This window comes from Piliocolobus tephrosceles, chromosome 5, assembly GCF_002776525.5.
Source record: "Piliocolobus tephrosceles isolate RC106 chromosome 5, ASM277652v3, whole genome shotgun sequence".
NCBI lineage: Eukaryota > Metazoa > Chordata > Mammalia > Primates > Cercopithecidae > Piliocolobus > Piliocolobus tephrosceles.
In genome coordinates, this window is record NC_045438.1 from 121,736,912 (window position 1) to 121,755,559 (window position 18,648).

Genomic DNA, 18,648 nt, shown 5'->3' on the forward strand with positions numbered 1-18,648 from the left:
GCTTCCCACTCCCAGTGTCTGGTCGCCAATAATCAGATCTTCATAGCTATCATTTTATCATTTTAAGAATGTTGTATAAATTAAATCAAACAGTATATACAGTTCTGAGATTGGCTCTTCTCATTCAGCATGACTTCTTTTTGAACCACTTAAGTTATTGCATTATCAGCAGTTTTTTTCTCCTTGTATTGCAGAGTAGTGTGCCGTGGTATGGATGTATCACAGTTTCTTTAGCCATTCACTTAGGACATTTGGGTTGTTCCAGTTTTTGGTCGTACAAATAAATCTGCTATGAACATTCATGTTCAGTTTCTTGTGTGAAAATAAGTTTTCATTTCTCTGGGATAAATGCCTATGAGTACATTTGCTGGGTCATATGGTAAGCGTATGTTTAGTTTAAATTGCCAAACTGGTTTTAGAGTGGCTGAACCAAAACATTTTCACTAGTGATATATGGATGATCCATTTCCTCACATCCTTACCAGCATTTGGTGTTATCACTATTTTGTTTTAAATTTAGCTATTCTGATAGTTGTGTAGTGATATCTCACTGTAGTTTTAGTTTGCATTTCTGTCATGGCTAATGACGTTGAACTTGGACGTTTTGTGTACTTATTTGCCATCAGAATATCCTCTTTGGTGAAATGTCTGCTTGCCTTTTGCCCCTTTTTTAATTTTTAAATTTTTAATTTAATTGTTGAGTTTTGAGAAACCTTTATGTATTCTAGACACAAGCAACCACTGATCCATCATGTTCATTTTCAGAAGAAGAAACTGAGGGTCAGAGAGGTAAATCAGTTTTCCCCGTCATTTAGTAGTTGAGAAAGGAAAGGCCCCAGTCTCTGTCTCCTGAGCCTCCATGCAGTGCTCTCCCCACATCTAGCCTTGACCTCTCTGTGACTCAGTGACCTGCCTTCTATTTAGCCCACACAATTTCTCTGAACCAAACACTCCTTTTATTGGCACAGCCTTCCAGGGTGAGCTGTCTAAAGTTGGTGCTTTTATGGAATATTCCCAAAACAAGAAATTATAAGTGTTCGAGATGATGGATACGGTAATTATCCTGATCTGATCACTATACATTATATAGAGAGACATCACAATGTACCCCATACGTATCTACAATTATTATATGTTAATTTAAAAACTACTGAAAGAAAAATAAAGTTAGTCCTCAGTTTCTTGCCTGTGTTAATCATCCCATGTCCTTGTACAATAGAGAAGCTATAGTGGGTGCTGAGATGGGCCACCTTGGTCCCCAACTAGCACCAAAAGACTCTATTCCCCCAGCTGCAGAGAATATTGTCCACAGAGCCTTCATCTGTCAGTCCTCTTCAGAATTATTTAAAGAGGGTCACCTCACCCAAATTCAAGACCCCCTTCCTAGGTCAGCCTGTATCCAGTGACTAGTGGTAAAAAGGTGAAAAGGCTGGCCAGATTCTGCACAATTGTATTTGACCATCCCACATTCAGAGCTTCCCAAGGAGTCCCCTGAAGCTTTGTTGAACCTGCAATACAGCCCAACTTCTTTCTCTACCCAGCCCTGCTTCTTCTCCTCTTCCACAGATATTACCCGCAAGAACAATCTGTAACACATTTCCTGTGTATGACTTTCTATCACTAAGTTTGCTTCTTAGGAACCCAGCCTGTGACAGTCGGTGCCAGGAGTAGTTTGAGAAACCAGATGCTAAAATGGGATTTTTGGAGCTGGCTCACTCACTGCTCATTGGCAATGATGACCTTACCAACCATCAGATAGCACCTGGCACAAGGTAGTAGTGCAGTCATTAACACTCGTACTGGAGATGAACTGGAAAGATATTCCAGAAAGAAGAGAATGCTCCAGCAGGTGCCATGCATCAGGGGTTTGTAGGGGTAAAAGTAATTGCTAAGCACAATGGACAGTTTAGGAATTAAATAATGAAAAGCTATGAGGGATTAAGAAGCAATTAAAGGCTAAGTTTGAAAGCCAGAGAACTTTCTTGGTAGTTTATATAGAAGCTCTTGGACAGGCACAGTGGCTCACGCCTGCAATCCCAGTACTTTGGGAGGACAAGATGGGTGGATCACTTGAGGTCAGGAGTTCGAGAGCAGTCTGGCCAATGTGGTGAAACCCTGTCTCTACTAAAAATACAAAAAAAATTAGCCAGGCCTGGGGGCGCACGGCTGTAGTCCCAGCTACTCGGGAAGCTGAGGTGGGAGAATTGCTTCAACCTGGGAGGCAGAGGTGGCAGTGAGCCAAGATCGTGCCATTGCACTCCAGCCTGGGCCACAGAGCAAGACTCCATCTCAAAAGAAAAGGAAAAAAAAAAAAAAGAAGTTTTCATCTTCTATAGCCTAAGGCTGAGAACTTGAGGCCCATGATTTAATCACAAGATTAACAGGGTGAGGAGGCAGTAGCTCACTCCTATAATCCTAGCACTTTGGGAGGCTGGGGTGGGAGGATCACTTGAGGTCAGGAGTTTGAGATCAGCCTGGCCAACATGGAGAAACCATGTCTCTACTAAAAATACAAAAATTAGCTGGGCATGGTAGCGGATGCCTATTGTCCCAGCTACTCAGGAGGCTGTGGCAGGAGATTCACTTGAGCCTGGGAGGTGGAGGTTGCGGTGAGCTGAGATCGTGCCACTGCACTCCAGCCTGGGCAACAGAGTGAGAATCTGTTTAAAAAAAAAAAAGAAAAGAAAAGAAAAGAAAATTAGCAGAACTCCCAAGAAGGCTGACATCTCAATTTGGGCAAATCTGCAATGTTAAAATCCTCACCTTGGTTGGAAAGGAATAAGACCCTGACACATGAGATGTTGCTGGAGTTTGCAGTTAAAAAAGCTTAAATTCCAGGATTTCTCTATAGGCCCTGAGCTCCCAGAAGGGATTGATTCCTTCCCATTAAACACCAGTGCTCTTCCCACATTTGAAGATCATGCAGAGTTCTCTCCCCTGTAGGGAAACATGTGTCCCTCTCAGAATCTGTCCCTGACTTTTCTGGTCACCAGGACAATAACTAGAGTTAAATCACAGTCTGACTTGGCTGAGGACTGAGGTGGGCCAGATAAAGGGGGAAAGGTTCCAGAGCTTTAGGAGTATAAGATTCAACCAGCAAGTGCCTGTGGGAGCCAGGAGACTATAAATAAGACTGGATTTTGTAGGTTCTGCATCAGGGATGTCAGAATATGAAACTGAATGATGGAGGATTTATCAATTGGGGAGAATTATGGAATACAGGATTTCACATTTTGTCTAGGACACCTGCAGATGACATGAACATGCTACTAAGTGGTTCCCACAGGCATGGAGAAAACACACATTAAGTGAAGTAGAAACACATTATTGTCATAGCTATGGTAGAAGGGCTAAAAAGACTCAAAGGTGGGCACTCTGTGATAGATACATTATGTAAGACTGGAAAATCCACCAGATGCTATACTCCACGGAGGTCCTATATGATACACCATTGGTCAAAGCATTAAGAAATGTGGATGGAAGTGGCACCAGAATCATTAAGAAGCTCAGAGGTAGCTACTGTCTACAGGTCAGGGCTGATCGCAGGACATGAAGTCGTAGAGCTACACTCTCTGATAACAACGGTGATGGAAGGATGTCATGACAGTAGCTGCAGGTGGTGCCACTGCACCTGTAGAAGCCAGGTGGGTAAAACTTACCATAAGGAAGGTCAAGGACAGAGGAATAGCCAGGGAATCTGACCCACAGAGAACAATGGAGATGGTTAGCACAACACTTTATCGCTACTAACAAAATAGATGGGCAGGCAACGAAGTCACTACTCGATCGACATGACAAAAGAAATCAAGAGCAGATGATCAGAATGCTAACGGCAGTTGCTCCAACAAAAAGTCATAAGCTGTCTCCCAATTCTAGATCTGAGCCAGTTTTCAAACCCAGAACCCACTGAAGGAGAGGTCAGGTCCCAAAGAGAAAGAATTCTGCAACACCACAATGAGTTAACAGCTAAGGATTCCCTCAGTACTTCCCAAAGGAAATCTGCATTTATTCAGGAAATTGTATGCTGTGAAAAAGGGAGTATCCAAAGATTTCAAGACTGGGCACAGGGTCTGAGTTGACTGATACACAGAGATTCAAAGCATCAACATGGGCTCTCTGTTAGAGTAGGGGCATATGACATCTGGTACTAAATGGATCTCTGCCCACATCTGGATTTCAATGTGCCACTGGGTCCACAGACTCAGTCAGAAGTCCTTTTTCCAGTCCCTGAATGTATAGTTGGAGAAGACACGTTTGGTAGTAGGCACAATCTTCACACTGGTTCCTTGGCCTGTGGATTGGAGTTATTGTAGTGAGGAAGGCTAAATGGCAACCTCTGAACTTACACCTCTGTAACAATCAGCGAATGAATGAGGCAAAAGTCTGAACTTGATTCAAGAATGGGTTGGTTTAACATAGTAATTCAAGTCACAATTCTAGCAGGGGTAATGAACGCTGAATATCTGGAGGAAGTGTCACTTCTGTTACACAATGGGCAGGGAGAAAAATGTTTGTCACCCAAGTAATTCATTCTTCATACGCCCCTGTTCATTGTTGATGATCAATGGTTAAATGCAGCAGCAGGGGAACAGGCACTGAGATTCCTTGGGAACAAGGATCTGGATATGCCTTGGGTAAGCCACCACAATCAGCAGAGATGCTAGACAAGAGAAAGGGGAGTCAATACAATAATTGAAGAGGAATGAGATCATGGATATCAGTTGTAACCCTGAAACCAGCTGCAGTGGCCACGGCTGCAAGGGCCAAGACTGCAGCTTATCCTACAAACCATTTCCTCGTATGTTTGTTTCCCTTAGGAGAATCTTTACCATCCTCCGACCTCACAGTTGAAATCCCAGAGGAGACGCTTCTAGAACTTAAAGCAGTGGATCCAGGCAGTATAAAGGAGAGACCAGAATGGACGCTGTAATGTACTGCCTGCATCCCTCATCCGTACTGGAGGACTTACTCCTCTACCTGATGGTAGTGCTGTGTGCAGATACCCTCAGCTATCAGCCCTTTGCAATACTTGTGCTGACGGAAGATAGTTTCCTTGCCCCAGGTTACATGTCTCCCTTCTGTAGCAGCCCACATCCAAAGATGAAAGAAAAGTGTTGTTGGAGAATACCGGCTTCTTAGTGATTGCTGTGTCTTCTAAACACAGGAAGTACTTTGTATATGGTAGTTTATTAATACTTTTCTGCTTATTAGAGCTGGAAGCTAGTAAGGAATAAGTGTCTGAAGACTTCAGGGTTAATACCAAAGTGAAGGGCCAACTGACCTGGCAGAGAAGCCTCCAGGCTTGGAGTTGGCTACTACGGTGAAGTGGTAGGTTGCGGCTAAGGAATTTACTAAGCAGGATTGCCTACAAACACTGTTCAAATTAATTCCCTTATCTTCTGAAAGCTTACAACACTTGCAGGGTATGCCATAAAATGTAATAATTGAATATCATTTGATTTTGCTCACTGTTGTTTCATTTGTGATTATCTTTTTTTCTGTAAAGCACGTATACTGTTCCAGAGTAAGGATCAGTTTTCAAATATGCCTTTTTAAAAATTATTTTGTAGAGATGGAGTCTTGCTATGTCGCCCAGGCTGGTGTTGAACTCCTGGACTCAAGCTATTTTCCTTCTTCATCCTCCCAAATTACTGGAATTACGGGCATGAGCCACCATTCCTGGCCAAACATGTCTGTTTCCTACAGCACCTGGGATGATGCTGTGGTCTTTGAAAATGCATATTTGCCAGTCAGCTGAACTCTAACCCAGCTAATGGGTATGGTTTACATCCACAAAATCCCAGGTGTGGTGCAAGACAGGTTTTCACTTTAATTTGCTGGGTGTCTCTCCCCTCCTCTCCCCTTCTCTCCTCTTCTCTTGAGACAGGATCTTGCTCTGTTGCCCAGGCTAGAGTGCAGTAACATAATGACGGCTCACTGCAGCTTTGACCCGGGCTCAATTGATTCTCCTACCTCAGCCTCCTGAGTAGCTGAGACCACAGGCACACACCACCACACCTGGCTAATTTTTTATATTTTTTGTAGACACAAGGTTTTGCCATGTTGCTCAGGCTGATCTGGAACTCCCGGGCTCAAGCAATCCACCCCCCTCGGCCTCCCAGAGTGCTGGGATTACAGGCATGAGCCATTGGGCCTGGCCTGGGTATCTGTCATATGGAAGAGCATTGGGAGAAGAAGGTGAAGCAGATGAAGGGAAATAGCAACAGTGCTGTAATCCTAAAGGTGACAGATTGGGAGAGGAGTATCTCTCTCACCTCTCCTCCTGTTTCAGTCTCTCTCAATACCTTTGTTTGCATTCATCCCAAGGAGTAAAATGTTTCTGTTGTCTTTCTGGATCTGGAGTGAGTCAACGTTACTATTTTTGTTTGTTTGTTCATTTGTTTAGCAAAGCCATCTTCCACATTCCTAGAATCATGAGATCTTGGACAGAACACACTCAACTGAAGGTTAGGGCCGGGGGGAAGAAGGCATCTTCCTCTTTGTTTTTCAGACTTTTGAAATTGATTCAATGCATAACATTTGGTTTCTGTTGCTGTTTTTTTTTTTTTAATTTCTAAATTATGCAAATTGAAATGACACTCAAGGAATTTTTGGGGCAGGACTCTAAAATTTCCTGTTTTCTGGCTTCAGGATTTTTATTTACAGTCCATTAAAAACTTGCCTCATGGCCAGAGATGGTGGTTTACATACCTATAATCTCAGCACTTTGGGAGGCCAAAGTGGGTAGATTACTTGAGGACAGGAGTTCAAGACCAGCCTGGGTCAACACAGGCTGATACGATCTCTACAAAAAATTAAAAAAAAAAAAAAAATTAACCAAGAGTAGTGGTGTGTGCCTGTAGTCCCAGATACTTAGGAGGCTGAGGTGGGAGGATTGCTTGAGCCCAGGAGTTTGAGACTGCAATGAGCTATGATCATGCCAGTACACTTTAACCTGGGCAACAGAGCAAGACCCTGTCTCAAAAAAAAAATAAATAAATAAAAATAAAAGAAGAAGAAGAAGGAGAAGGGGAGGAGGAGGAGGAAGAAGAAAAAATAAAATAAAATAAAATAAAATAAAACTTGCCCTAAAGAGTATGGTCTGACAGTATGGTAATGAGACTTTATCCATTCTGCTCTACATTTTAAGGCCATCCTGGGCTGATTCTTATTTTTGTGATGCATTTTGATAGTGTGTCACTGTAAGGAATATTAAAATAAATGAGGTGTGGTGAATTTCCAGGCTTGTCAACTAAGTAAACAATTTTTGTGAGTAATTCAATAAAATCAGCTAGTTTAAGGAAGAAATAACTAGCATCTACAGTTCTCTAAATATCTCTAAAGTAAAAACAAGCACTCTGGATTTTAAAATATAAAATCTTAGCTCATCCACATTTTGATGTGCTGTGGACACTCTGAGAATGCAGGTATTGTTCATAGGTTTGTTTTACTGTGGTTAAGAACTTTGGTATTAAAAATCTTGGACTGTAATAATAATTCTATTAGATGCTACCTATATAACTGATGACTTGTTCTCTCATTGGCTTAAATTTCTTATTTATAAAACTGAAACAAAAGAGATGATATTGTAGGGTTCTTATAAAGATTAAATGAAAACCTAAATCATCCGTGCACAGCATTGCACATAGCAGGCACTCAGGAGATGTTAGTTGCCTATTTTCCACTACTACTTTCATGAATGCTGTGGAGAATGAACCAATAATGTTGGTGATGGAATGATATCTAGGTGACAGATAGTAATCTAAAATACTACAGCTTTGTCTCTTGCCATTTCCAGTTGGCTCATTTCTAGTCCCTGCCCCGTGCTCACCAGTAGAGTTCAGAGACAGAATTCTAAACTCCAAAGGATCCTGAGGAGTTGTTGAACTTTAGAGAGTACAGATCCCCTAAATTTCCCTAGAGCTGAGAAGGAGGTAGGAAAATGAAGGGAGGTTGAAGAGATGACACCTAGTACACCCTTCATATGTTAAACAACCTTTCTCTGCAAGGGTGGACCCAATGGCCTGTGGCTGGTGACACCAGGATTAGAACACAGGCTGTACATTAGGCAATTAGCAGCTGTTGCCAACTCCACTTGGAATGCCAGTATGGGCAGACCTTCTTGTCTGCAGTCCCAAGATGGGGCTTGGGGTAGCTGTGGTCCTCCTTCATTATGAGGTTGATTGCCCCAGGGCTGATAGGAAGAGGTTCGAAGAGGTAGACCCAGAAAGAGTTTGGAGGTAATGAGAGCTTTATCTGAGCTTCTCTGGGGGCAAGAAGACTTGGATGAGTTGGGGAGGCTACCTGCAAGTGTGCATGAAGGGAAGGGGTGGACGGTAGCAAGACGCAGGTGCTAATGTAGAAGTAATGCTCTTTAGCACCCCACCAGCAGGGAAGATAGAGACAGGGAACCTGGCAACTATATTCTCCTCTTTCCTTCCAAGGCTGCGTGCTGATTATAATATGTACATACCAAAATATTACCTATAACATTTTCATTTTAATCTGATTTTAGTGGTATAAAAATGATATAGAAGAGAGGAAAGTTAAAAAAGCTAGCTGTGGCGAGCGTGGTGGCTCACGCCTGTAATCCCAGAACTTTGGGAGGCCGAGGCGGGCGGATCACGAGGTTAGGAGATTGAGACCATCCTGACTAACACGGAGAAACTCCGTCTCTACTAAAAAATACGAAATATTAGCAGGCGTCTGTAGTCCCAGCTACTCGGCAGGCTGAGGCAGGAGAATGGCCTGAACCCGGGAGGCGGAGCTTGCAGTGAGCCCAGATGGAGTCACTGCACTCCAGCCTGGGCGGCAGAGCCAGATGGTCAAAAAAAAAAAAAAAAAAAAAAAAAAAAAGCTAGCTGTGATACAACATAGATATTAGAGTCCTAGCAGCTGAACATTTACACAGAGAGATAAGACTTAAGTACCCAAATGAATAAAAAAAATTGCATGAGTTAAGGATAGAATGCTACAGGCTGATAAATTGAAGAAACTAAATTCTGAGTTCACCGTCAATATAGGTAGTGTGGTGTGGTTGAAAGTCCATGGAACCGGAAAAAAAAAGACATGGTATCTCAGCTTTCCTATGCAATTAGGCTAAGTGACTGCTAAGTCTCTGTCTTCCAGGCTGGGCACAGTGAGTGGCTCCCGCCTGTTATCCCAGCACTTCGGGAGGCTGAGGTGGGTAGATCACCTGAAGTCAGGATTTTGAGACCAGACTGGCCAATGTGGTGAAACCCTGTCTCTACTAAAAATATAAAAATTAGCCGGACGTGGTGGCAGGAGCCTGCAATCCCAGCTGTTGGGGAGGCTGAGGTAGGAGAATCGCTTGAACCAGGGAGGCAGAGCTTGCAATGAACCAAGATTGCACCATTGCACTCCAGCCTGGATGACAAGAGCAAAAGTCCATCTCAAAAACAAAAACAAACAAACAACGAACAAAAAATCCATCTGTGAAATGAGGTTAACTCTGCTAAATAGGGTTGTTCTGGGGATTGATTGAGTTGATACATGTTGTACAAGTCAGGATTCTTGGTTGCAAGCAACAGAATTCAGTTTGGATCAACTTAGGCTGAAAAAGAATTCACTTGAAAATGGGTAACTTACAGTGTTACCCATTGAAAATGAACAATTTACAGTGTCCATCAAGACTGGTGAGGTGGGATTAGAGGCTATGTAGTCAGAAACACCTAAAATTGGATAGGAGATCTGGTCTGGGGGTAAGGGTGGGCACAGAATTTGCCCTTCTCTCTGTCCTAGGACACTAGACACTGCTGCTAGAATTCCCCTCACTGCTGCCTCAGGAAACTGAACCCGGCTGCTAACATCCTTGCTGAAATGGATTCAGTGTGGCATCTGCTCCTTCATGCCACTGGCTTCGAAAGGAGGTGGCTCTGATGACAATATCTAAGTCACACATGCCAGGCCCTACCTTCAAGGGAGTCCATGAGAGTATGACTGGTGTGTATAATGAAGAATTTCCCAATCATAAGAATGGTGTTGAAAAGTGCTGGGAGACTGAAACAAAGTGACAAATGTTTATATACATGTTTGAGTCTGCAGTTCATATTTGAGAGCAAGGTCTTCAGTTTGGCAATGAGAAGGGCATAGACCGAGCAGGAAGGGGCCACCTTTGTAGCTGTGGGCTGGTGAAATGGCTAAACGTGGAGCAGTGCCTCTGGTCTCACTGATGGGGGAATGTCGAGTTTGATTCATCTTGATGGGATTCGTTTAAACTCAGTGTTAATTTTTCTTCTTCTGCAAGAGCGTGGTGACCTAGTTTTTAAGGGCAAGCAGAGGCAGCCATATGATTAAGTCCACTAAATAATTCAGCTTGCTTTTTAACATCAGCCTACATCCCCACTTCCATTCTTCATGTAATCATAGCAGTATAATTCACAAATTGTGCATTGTTATACTAGCCTTGTTATAGAAAAATACTCATTTAGAATCCAGGCCGTTCCTCATAACCAGTACCTATTCAAAAAGAAAAAAAAAAAAAAAATCCCAAAAAACTGTTCTCCAAAAAAGAAAGAGAAATAACCAACACCCACCTGTGGTGTTTGCTTAGTAAAAAGCAAATATATTTTTCTTCTCACTCTTCCTTTTGTTAGCAAATAAATAAAGAGGCAACTGAGATTTCACAGGCTGGCCTGGCTCTGCAGTGACTAGAGAAATAAGGACAATTCCCATAGGTATAATTGAATTTTCCTCTTTTTTTTTTTTTATCATGGTTGACAAAAGTGATTGATGGCTTTTGGTTCCTGCTTAACCTAATGCTTTCCTCTACCAACTCTCTAAACTTAACACTGTTTGAACATTCAAAGGTCAGCATAATTCTGCTTAAGGACTTGGATCCAAAGTAAAGTTTGTGTGGTTAGTGTTGCCAGCGTACCCTCAGATCTGGGCTCTGTCTTGGCAGCAAGTTGAAATTTGACACATGTCTAGAGCAAATCACAAAATGGCAGTGTGACCTGCACTGTAATTCCCCAATTCCAGGCTCTCTCAGAGCATGGTAAACTGGGTCATTTGTCTTGAGTTGGATGCTTTAGGGAAACCTTGAACTTGTCTGGGGCCCTGGCAGGTGAGGGTAATAGTTGAAGGGAAGCAGTGAATAGAAAGGAGAAAGCTTGATCAGCTGATGTGAAAAAAGGTGGTGTCTTGTGGTGCTACAACAAGTTCCCACAGCCCACAGACCCTAAGGGACTGACAGGCAACACCATCTCCAACTCCCTCTAGGCACCCCACGGACTGCATCTCTTTTTCATGATTCTCCCTGCCCACCACACTGCTTTCCTGCTCTTTTAAACAAAGTTTCAGATGTTAATATTGTTCAAAAATGCGCAAGTGAGTGATGGATTCATGCTTCCCTATGCGTAAGTCTGTTCTGTCAGGAGCCTCTTTTGCTGGATTACCTTTATTAAGGATGGTAAGAATCCTCTCTTGAGCTCTGAAGCCACTCCCCAGTTCTTCTACATTTTTATAAGTACAAAGGGACAGGAAGTTTCTTTATAGCCCTCCCGGGCTCTCTATTATCCAGGGGAGTGGAGAATGTACATGCTGTTACTCACAGGCCCTTGGGGCAGGGTTCTGTTGGACTGCTTATATCAGTGCAATAACATCTGGGAACATAAGAGCAGCTACTGTGCTGCTGCTGACAATGGATTTGTGGAAGCAACAAGAGGTCCTTCCTTCCTTCCTTCCTTCCTTCCTTCCTTCCTTCCTTCCTTCCTTCCTTCCTTCCTAGGAAGCACCTCTATGACTGCTTTTTATTTTTGAAGAAGAGATGCTAGGAAAGTATTAAATGGAGGTTTAGGAGCCCTTCATCATCAAATACCCTTGAGTACAAATGGACTTGTGCACTGGTTCTCAATCTTTAGTAGACATCAGACTCACCAGGGAGCTTGTTAAGACACAGAGTGCTGGGTCTTGCTTCCTGAATTTCTGATTCTGGGGTCGGTCTGGGTAGGGTCTGAGAATTTGAATTTCTAACAAATTCCTAGGTGATGCTGATGTTGCTGGCTTGAGGACCACACTTGGAGAACTAGTGGCTTGGTGCTTGGTTTCCCCAACCCAGTTACGTGGTGTAATAGAAAGATCATGGGGTTTGGAACCAGAGATGCTTGTGTCTTATTACCTGTATGACCTTGAGCAAGTTACTTCACCTTACTGGGGCTCAGTTTCTTCATTTGTGTTAATACATCAACCTACAAGGTAATTTACATTAAGCTCCTAAACACAGTGCTTGGCAAATGGTAGGTGTTAAAAAAAATAGTGATCTCTCCCCCAATCACTCCTTTTCTCTCATGCACTGCTACCACTTAAAAAGTTACATTAAAGGGAAATGTTTGTTTCCATGGCATAACCTAATCTGTCCTAATAAATATACACATTTACAGATAAAGACACTAAAGACAAACAATAATTGAGATGGGATTCGAATCCAGGAATTTTTACTCCAAAGTCCATTGCATCTTAACTATATGTTAACCCCTACCCAGTTTAATCAAGAAGACAAAGGGAAAAAATATTACCAATTATATATATAATTATAAATAAGAAATTAGAAATAACCACACATTCTGACACTAAAGCACTATTAAACAGCACCTTTCAAAATGATATGCAAATGAACTTGGAGATTTGGATGAGAGAGGAATTTTCTAGGAAAATGTAAATTTACAAAATTAACCTCAGAAGATATAAAGACATAGAACAGAGCAACAACTGCAGAACAAGTTGAAAAGATTATTGAAGACCTATCCACCCACTTCTCTGACTCCTACATCTACTGGTGTCAGGCTAAAAATGTTAGGCCTAGATTACTTCATAGGTGAATTATTTCAAACATTTAAGTTTGGGGCAACAGATAATTCCAGTGCTATTTAAACTGTTCCAGAGCACTGAGAAGTATACAAAGCCTTCAAATTATTTTTAGAAAGGCGAAGTAACATTGTACCAAAACCTTACTAACATAGTACTAACAAAGAAAACTGACATCCAATCTCACTTAATATAGAGATGATAAATCTTAAGTAAGCATTAAGAATACAAAATTCAGCAAAACATTAAAATATATCAAATGAAATTTATTTTCAAAAATGAACTACAGCTCAGCACTTGACATGTATTGTGATATTGTACTATATTAAAAATGGATCAAAGGAAAAAAGTATACTCATCTTGATCAACGGCAAAGACACTTAGTAAAGTTCTGTAACGAGTTCTCATTTGAAAACACAGATAAACACACAAACAATAAAACTCTAATAGATACCATCTTTACCAAATAACAATAAAAAGATATTACAAGCTCGAAGTCAGCATTAGGCTTACAGTGAAAACACCAGAAGCTTTAAAAGACAAAGTTTCCCACACGTAGCACTATTTTCAGACATTATTGGCTAAGCACAGTCTATTACAGTTAGGTTAAAGTATAAATAAGAGACATAAATGTTATATCAAGAAAACTAAAGGAAATAAGTTGAAAAACTATTAATACAACAAGAAATCTTAGAAATGTATCTTTTAATAACAAAATTAATAAGGGGACACACATACACACACAAAACTTGTGTTTTGTTCTAAGATGGAGTAAGAGAGAATTTATCTTCCTTTAGGAAACAACTGAAAAACTGATGAAATATATGGAACATCTGTTTTTGAGACAATGGACATTAGTCAACGAAGGACAGTGAATCCTGAGACATGGAAAACAAATGATGTAAGTCCTATGATTGCCCAAGCTTACTGCCTTTAGAGAATTTCCAGGCTGGGGAGCTGAGAAGGGAAACCAAGCAGAGCTCAGCTGACTCCCTGAGTTGAGGAGATTGTTTTGGAAATAGAGTTAATTTGGGAATCAAAGACAAATTTAAAAAATCTGTAATTAAAAATCTTCAGAGTCAAGGAAATTTACAGCATCCACAGAATTAAACTAACGTCCTAGTGAAAGGAGCAAAGACAAGAACAAATTCTTAGAAGTTTCAAATATGACAGAAGAAAAATAACAGAGGGTTGGAAGGTAAAGTTAGAAAAAATCTTCTTGGATACAGAACAAAAAGACAAAAAAATACCTTAAAAAGTAGAGAGAAAAGATAAGATAATTGGAGGAGGGTCAACTTCTTCCAGAAACAGAAAACAAAATACCAAGGGGAGAAGAGTATTAAAATGATACCAGTAAACATATCACAACAGAATAATAATCTGAGTTTCCTGATAATAAGAACCCATTGAGCACCAATACAATGAAAAAAAAAAAAAAAAAGACTCATACCAATGTGCTTTATTGTGAAATTTCCATAAACCGGAATAAAGAGAAAAATTCTAAAAGCTTCTGGGAGGAAAAATAGATGATTCCCAGAAGAAAAAGATTAAAAATGGCATTTGTTCTTCTCAATATGAAAATGGGAAAAAAGGCTGGATACAGTGGCTCACGCCTGTAATCCCAGCTCTTTGGGAAGCCAAGGAGGGGGGAACACCTGAGGTCAGGAGTTCGAGACCAGCCTGGCCAAGGTGGTGAAACCCCATCTTTACTAAAAATACAAAAATTTGCCAGGCATGGTGGTGGACACCTGTAATCCTAGCTACTTGAGAGACTGAGGCTGGAGACTGACTTGAACTCAGGAAGCTGAGGTTGCAGTGAGCCAAGATATCGTGCCATTGTGCTCCAGTCTGCACCACAATAGTGGAAACTCCATGTCAAAAAAAAAAAAAAAAAAAAATTGTGGCTGGGCACGGTGGCTCGCATATGTAATGCCAACACTTTCGGAGGCTGAGGTGGGTGGATCACCTGAGTTCCGGGGTTTGAGGTCAGCCTGGCCAAGATGGTGAAACCCCATCTCTAGTAAAAATATAAAATTAGCCAGGCATGGTGGAACATGCCTGTAATCCCAGCTACTCGGAAGACTGAGGCAGGGGAATCGCTTGAACCTGAGAGGTGGAGATTGCAGTGAGCCCAGATTGTGACACTGCACTCCAGCCTGAGTGACAGAGCAAGACTCTGGAAAAAAAAAGAAAGAAAGGAAAGAGAGAGAGAGAGAGAAAGAAAGAGAAAGAAAGAAAGAGAGAGAAAGAGAGAAAGAGAGAAAGAAAGAGAAAGAAGGAAAGAAAGAAAGAAAGAAAAAGAAAGAAAGAAAGAGGAAAAAAGAAAGAAAGAAAGAAAGAGAAGGAAGGAAGGAAGGAAGGAAAGAAGGAAGGAAGGAAGGAAGGAAAGAAGGAAGGAAATGGGAAATAAGCAAGACAGTGAAGAAACAGTTACCATTCTAAGCTGAGTGTGGCATCACACACCTGAAACCCAAGCTACTTGGGAAGCTGAAAAGAGAGGATCACTTGAGCCCAGGAGTTTGAGGTCAGCCTGGGCAACATAGCAAGATTCTGTCTCTTAAAAATAAATAAATACAACATTTTTTTAAAAAAGTAAAGAAACACATTTACCATTTTAAAGAAATCATTTGGAGGAGGGGGTTAGGAGAAAGGTTTGTTGAATTCTATACCTAGCCAAACTAACAAATCATGACTAAGAGTGGGATAAGGATATATTTTAAGACTGGCAATTTCTCTAAAATCTATTCCCTGTGAAGCCTTTCTCAAAAGATATTGTAGGATGTGCATCTCAAAAATAAGGGGTTAAACAAAGAAAGAGGAAAACGTAAGACCAGAAATACAGAGATGGAAAGGAAAGTCCCAGGGCCACAGTAGTGCAAATAATTCTGAGTGGAAGAGGGGTAAGGAAGGCCCAGCTGAGATTCCTTCAGGAAAAGATAATTAAACTGATAGATTTTCTGAGGGAAATGATCACATGGAAATAGAGCTCACAGGGGTTTCACAATTCTTTTGGAGGGCTTGATAAGAATTATCATTGTTAGCATTATCTGCTTAAATACATTAGATAAGTCTTGCTCTAATTTTTTTTCATTCTTTTAAGTACAGAATTAGTTTGCAACAATTATACTTCCCTATTGCTAAAGGAAACTTTGTAAATGGTAAAATTATGACTTACATAAAATATAAAATGAATACATGTCAAAGATTTTATTTAAGCTATCAGTTAATGAGGAACTAGTCAGATGTTATTACCATCAATTAATGAGGAAACTAGTAAAACAAAGGGGAATCCATAAAACTGACATAAATAGGCAATAAGTGATCGTGAAGTGAATTTCCGGATAAATGCAAAACTGGCCACTTTCACCAGGGAGAAATCAGTTGAATCTCTACTGGACACAGTTCTCTTACATCTTTATGGGCAAGATTTATTTCTATTACTATCAGTTTTCTACAATTTTTAAAGTTGTAAAATGGCTCAGACAATGATAGTTGAAAGCATTGATCTTAGAGAATCAGATGACTCTGAAAGGTGCACTAGACACTATGTAATATTCCACTGAAATAATATTCCGTAACTTTTTTGCTCATTTCAGAGTTTTTCACACTTTTTCCTGACATACTGTTTAACTTTTAAATTCTATTTCTATTTAAAAGTATAACGGAGGAAAACATGTGTGTGCTGTTAACCAAATGAAAGGAACACATAGCTGTTTAATAACTGGGCAGAGCGGAGCTAGTAAATCTTTGAGAAGCTTATCTAAACTGCAGGTAGAGTTTTAAGAAGGTTGAGATAAACTTTAAGATTTCTTTTTTTCTTTTTTTGAGACAGTCTTACTTCGTCACCTAGGCTGGAGTGCAGTGGCACAATCTTGCCTCACTGCAACCTCCACCTCCTGGGTTCAAGTGATTTTTGTGCCTCAGCCTTCTGAGTAGCTGGGATTACAGGCACTCGCCACCACATTCAGCTAATTTTTGTATTTTTAGTAGAGACAGGGTTTCATCATGTTGCCCAGGCTGGTCTCCAACTCCTGGGCTCAAGTGATCTGCTCACCTCAGCCTCTTGAAGTGCTAGGATTGCAGAAGTGAGCCACCATGCCCAGCCTTCTTTAAGATTTCTAAGTCTTAATAGTGGCAATAAGCCTCATTGTAATTAATTCTTATTACATTTTCTAAATATATCAACTAGAACCCTAAAGGCAAACATTTTAGTTTGTATGGTCAAATAAAATTTATGAGAGGCCATTGTTTTGGACTGAGCTCCTACACTAGGCCCCAAGAGACCAGACTAGACCAGAATGGAGTCACTGGGGTTAAGCCAGTTTAAAACATCACCAACAAAAGCCCAGGAGATTCACAAGAGCCAATAGAAAAGCAGCCCAGTTGACCTGAGCCGCGTGATTAGGAAGTCCCTTCTGTTTTAACCCATACAAGGAAATGACAAATCTGCTTCTTGTGCCTTGTCTCCACTTTCTTGAGGCTTTTCTGCCTGTAAGGCCCAACCTCTCTACTCTGCTCCGCAGAGTGTCTTTCTATTTCATGGCTGGGAGGTTTCCCACTGCATGGATAGCTAATAAAAGTCAATTCGGCCAGGCTTGGTGGCTCAAGCCTGTAATCCCAGCACTTTGGGAGGCCGAGACGGGCAGATCACGAGGTTAGGAGATCGAGACCATCCTGGCTAACACGGTGAAACCCCGTCTCTACTAAAAAATACAAAAAATCAGCCGGGCGAGGTGGCGGTCGCCTGTAGTCCCAGCTACTCGGGAGCCTGAGGCAGGAGAATGGCGTGAACCCGGAAAGGCGGAGCTTGCAGTGAGCTGAGATCCGGCCACTGCACTCCAGCCTGGGCAGCAGAGCGAGACTCCGTCTCAAAAAAAAAAGTCAATTCAATATTCAAACTTCAGTGTGTTGACATTTTGTTCTTTGACGGTGTTGACAGGTATCTTTTCCAGAGCAATTGAATAGTGATGGTAGTGGTAATACAGGGAGGGAAAAGGCAGGTGCCAAAAACCTTAGGGGTCAGAAACTAGTTCTTAATTTACAAATCTTGTGTGTAAAACAACACACAAAAACTCACAAAGCTGAATACCTATAAGGTAGTACCTAAGTAAAATTTGGCTTTTACTGTGAAATTTTCTTCTTCTATCACCTTCTTTCTTTTATACGGCCTTTTGGATGAAGACAAGAATGCAGAGTTGGTGGATAATCCTAACTGTATGGAGGAGATGCCCCTTAAAAGCATCAGAATTTTTGAGTAATAATGATAAAAAATGAGGGAAAATTGTTGTAAGGCTTGGAGGAAGAGTTGTTGTAATTCACCTCTGATAAATCACCAAAGCTGATTGCAGTTATTAGAATATTGGGAGCAAAGAAAGGGGTTTGATCCCAGCTATGCAAAACTTATTTTACAAACAAAATTCCTACTTGGAAAGTGCTAATTTTAACAAGGGATCATGCCCTCCATTCAGGGTGCATACAACATACTTGTTTTCTATAGTACTCCTAATAGTGGTTTTTCTTAAAGGACAGATCCTAGGAGATGTTATATCCCCAAATATTCAGAGTGGACTTTTATACCTCCGCTCTTTCCTCCTCCCAAAGACAGTTTATAGAAGCGATTTATGGGGATGGATGCGGTGGCTCATTCCTGTAATCCCAGCACTTTAGGAGACCAAGGGAGGTGGATCACTTGAACCAGGAGTTTCAGACCAGCATAGGCAACATAGCAAGACCTTGTCTCTATCAAAAAAAGAAAGAAAGAAAGAAAGAAAGAAAAAAAGAAAGAAAGAAAGAAAGAAAGAAAGAAAGAAAGAAAGAAAGAAA

General features: G+C 41.1%; 1 long non-coding RNA gene across 3 annotated transcripts in view; it reads left to right on the forward strand.

The window, feature by feature from the left end:
• The window catches only part of LOC111543192, a 41,721-nt gene that overhangs the window by 13,051 nt on the left and 10,022 nt on the right, over positions 1-18,648 (forward strand). For 2 of the 3 annotated variants that reach the window (XR_002731771.1, XR_002731773.1), the window contains exon 2: positions 13,623-13,726. This is a non-coding gene — a long non-coding RNA (uncharacterized LOC111543192). Of the gene's footprint in view, positions 1-4,863; positions 4,984-13,622; positions 13,727-18,648 lie in introns of those variants that run through there. The other variant, XR_002731772.1, reaches the window with a different exon arrangement.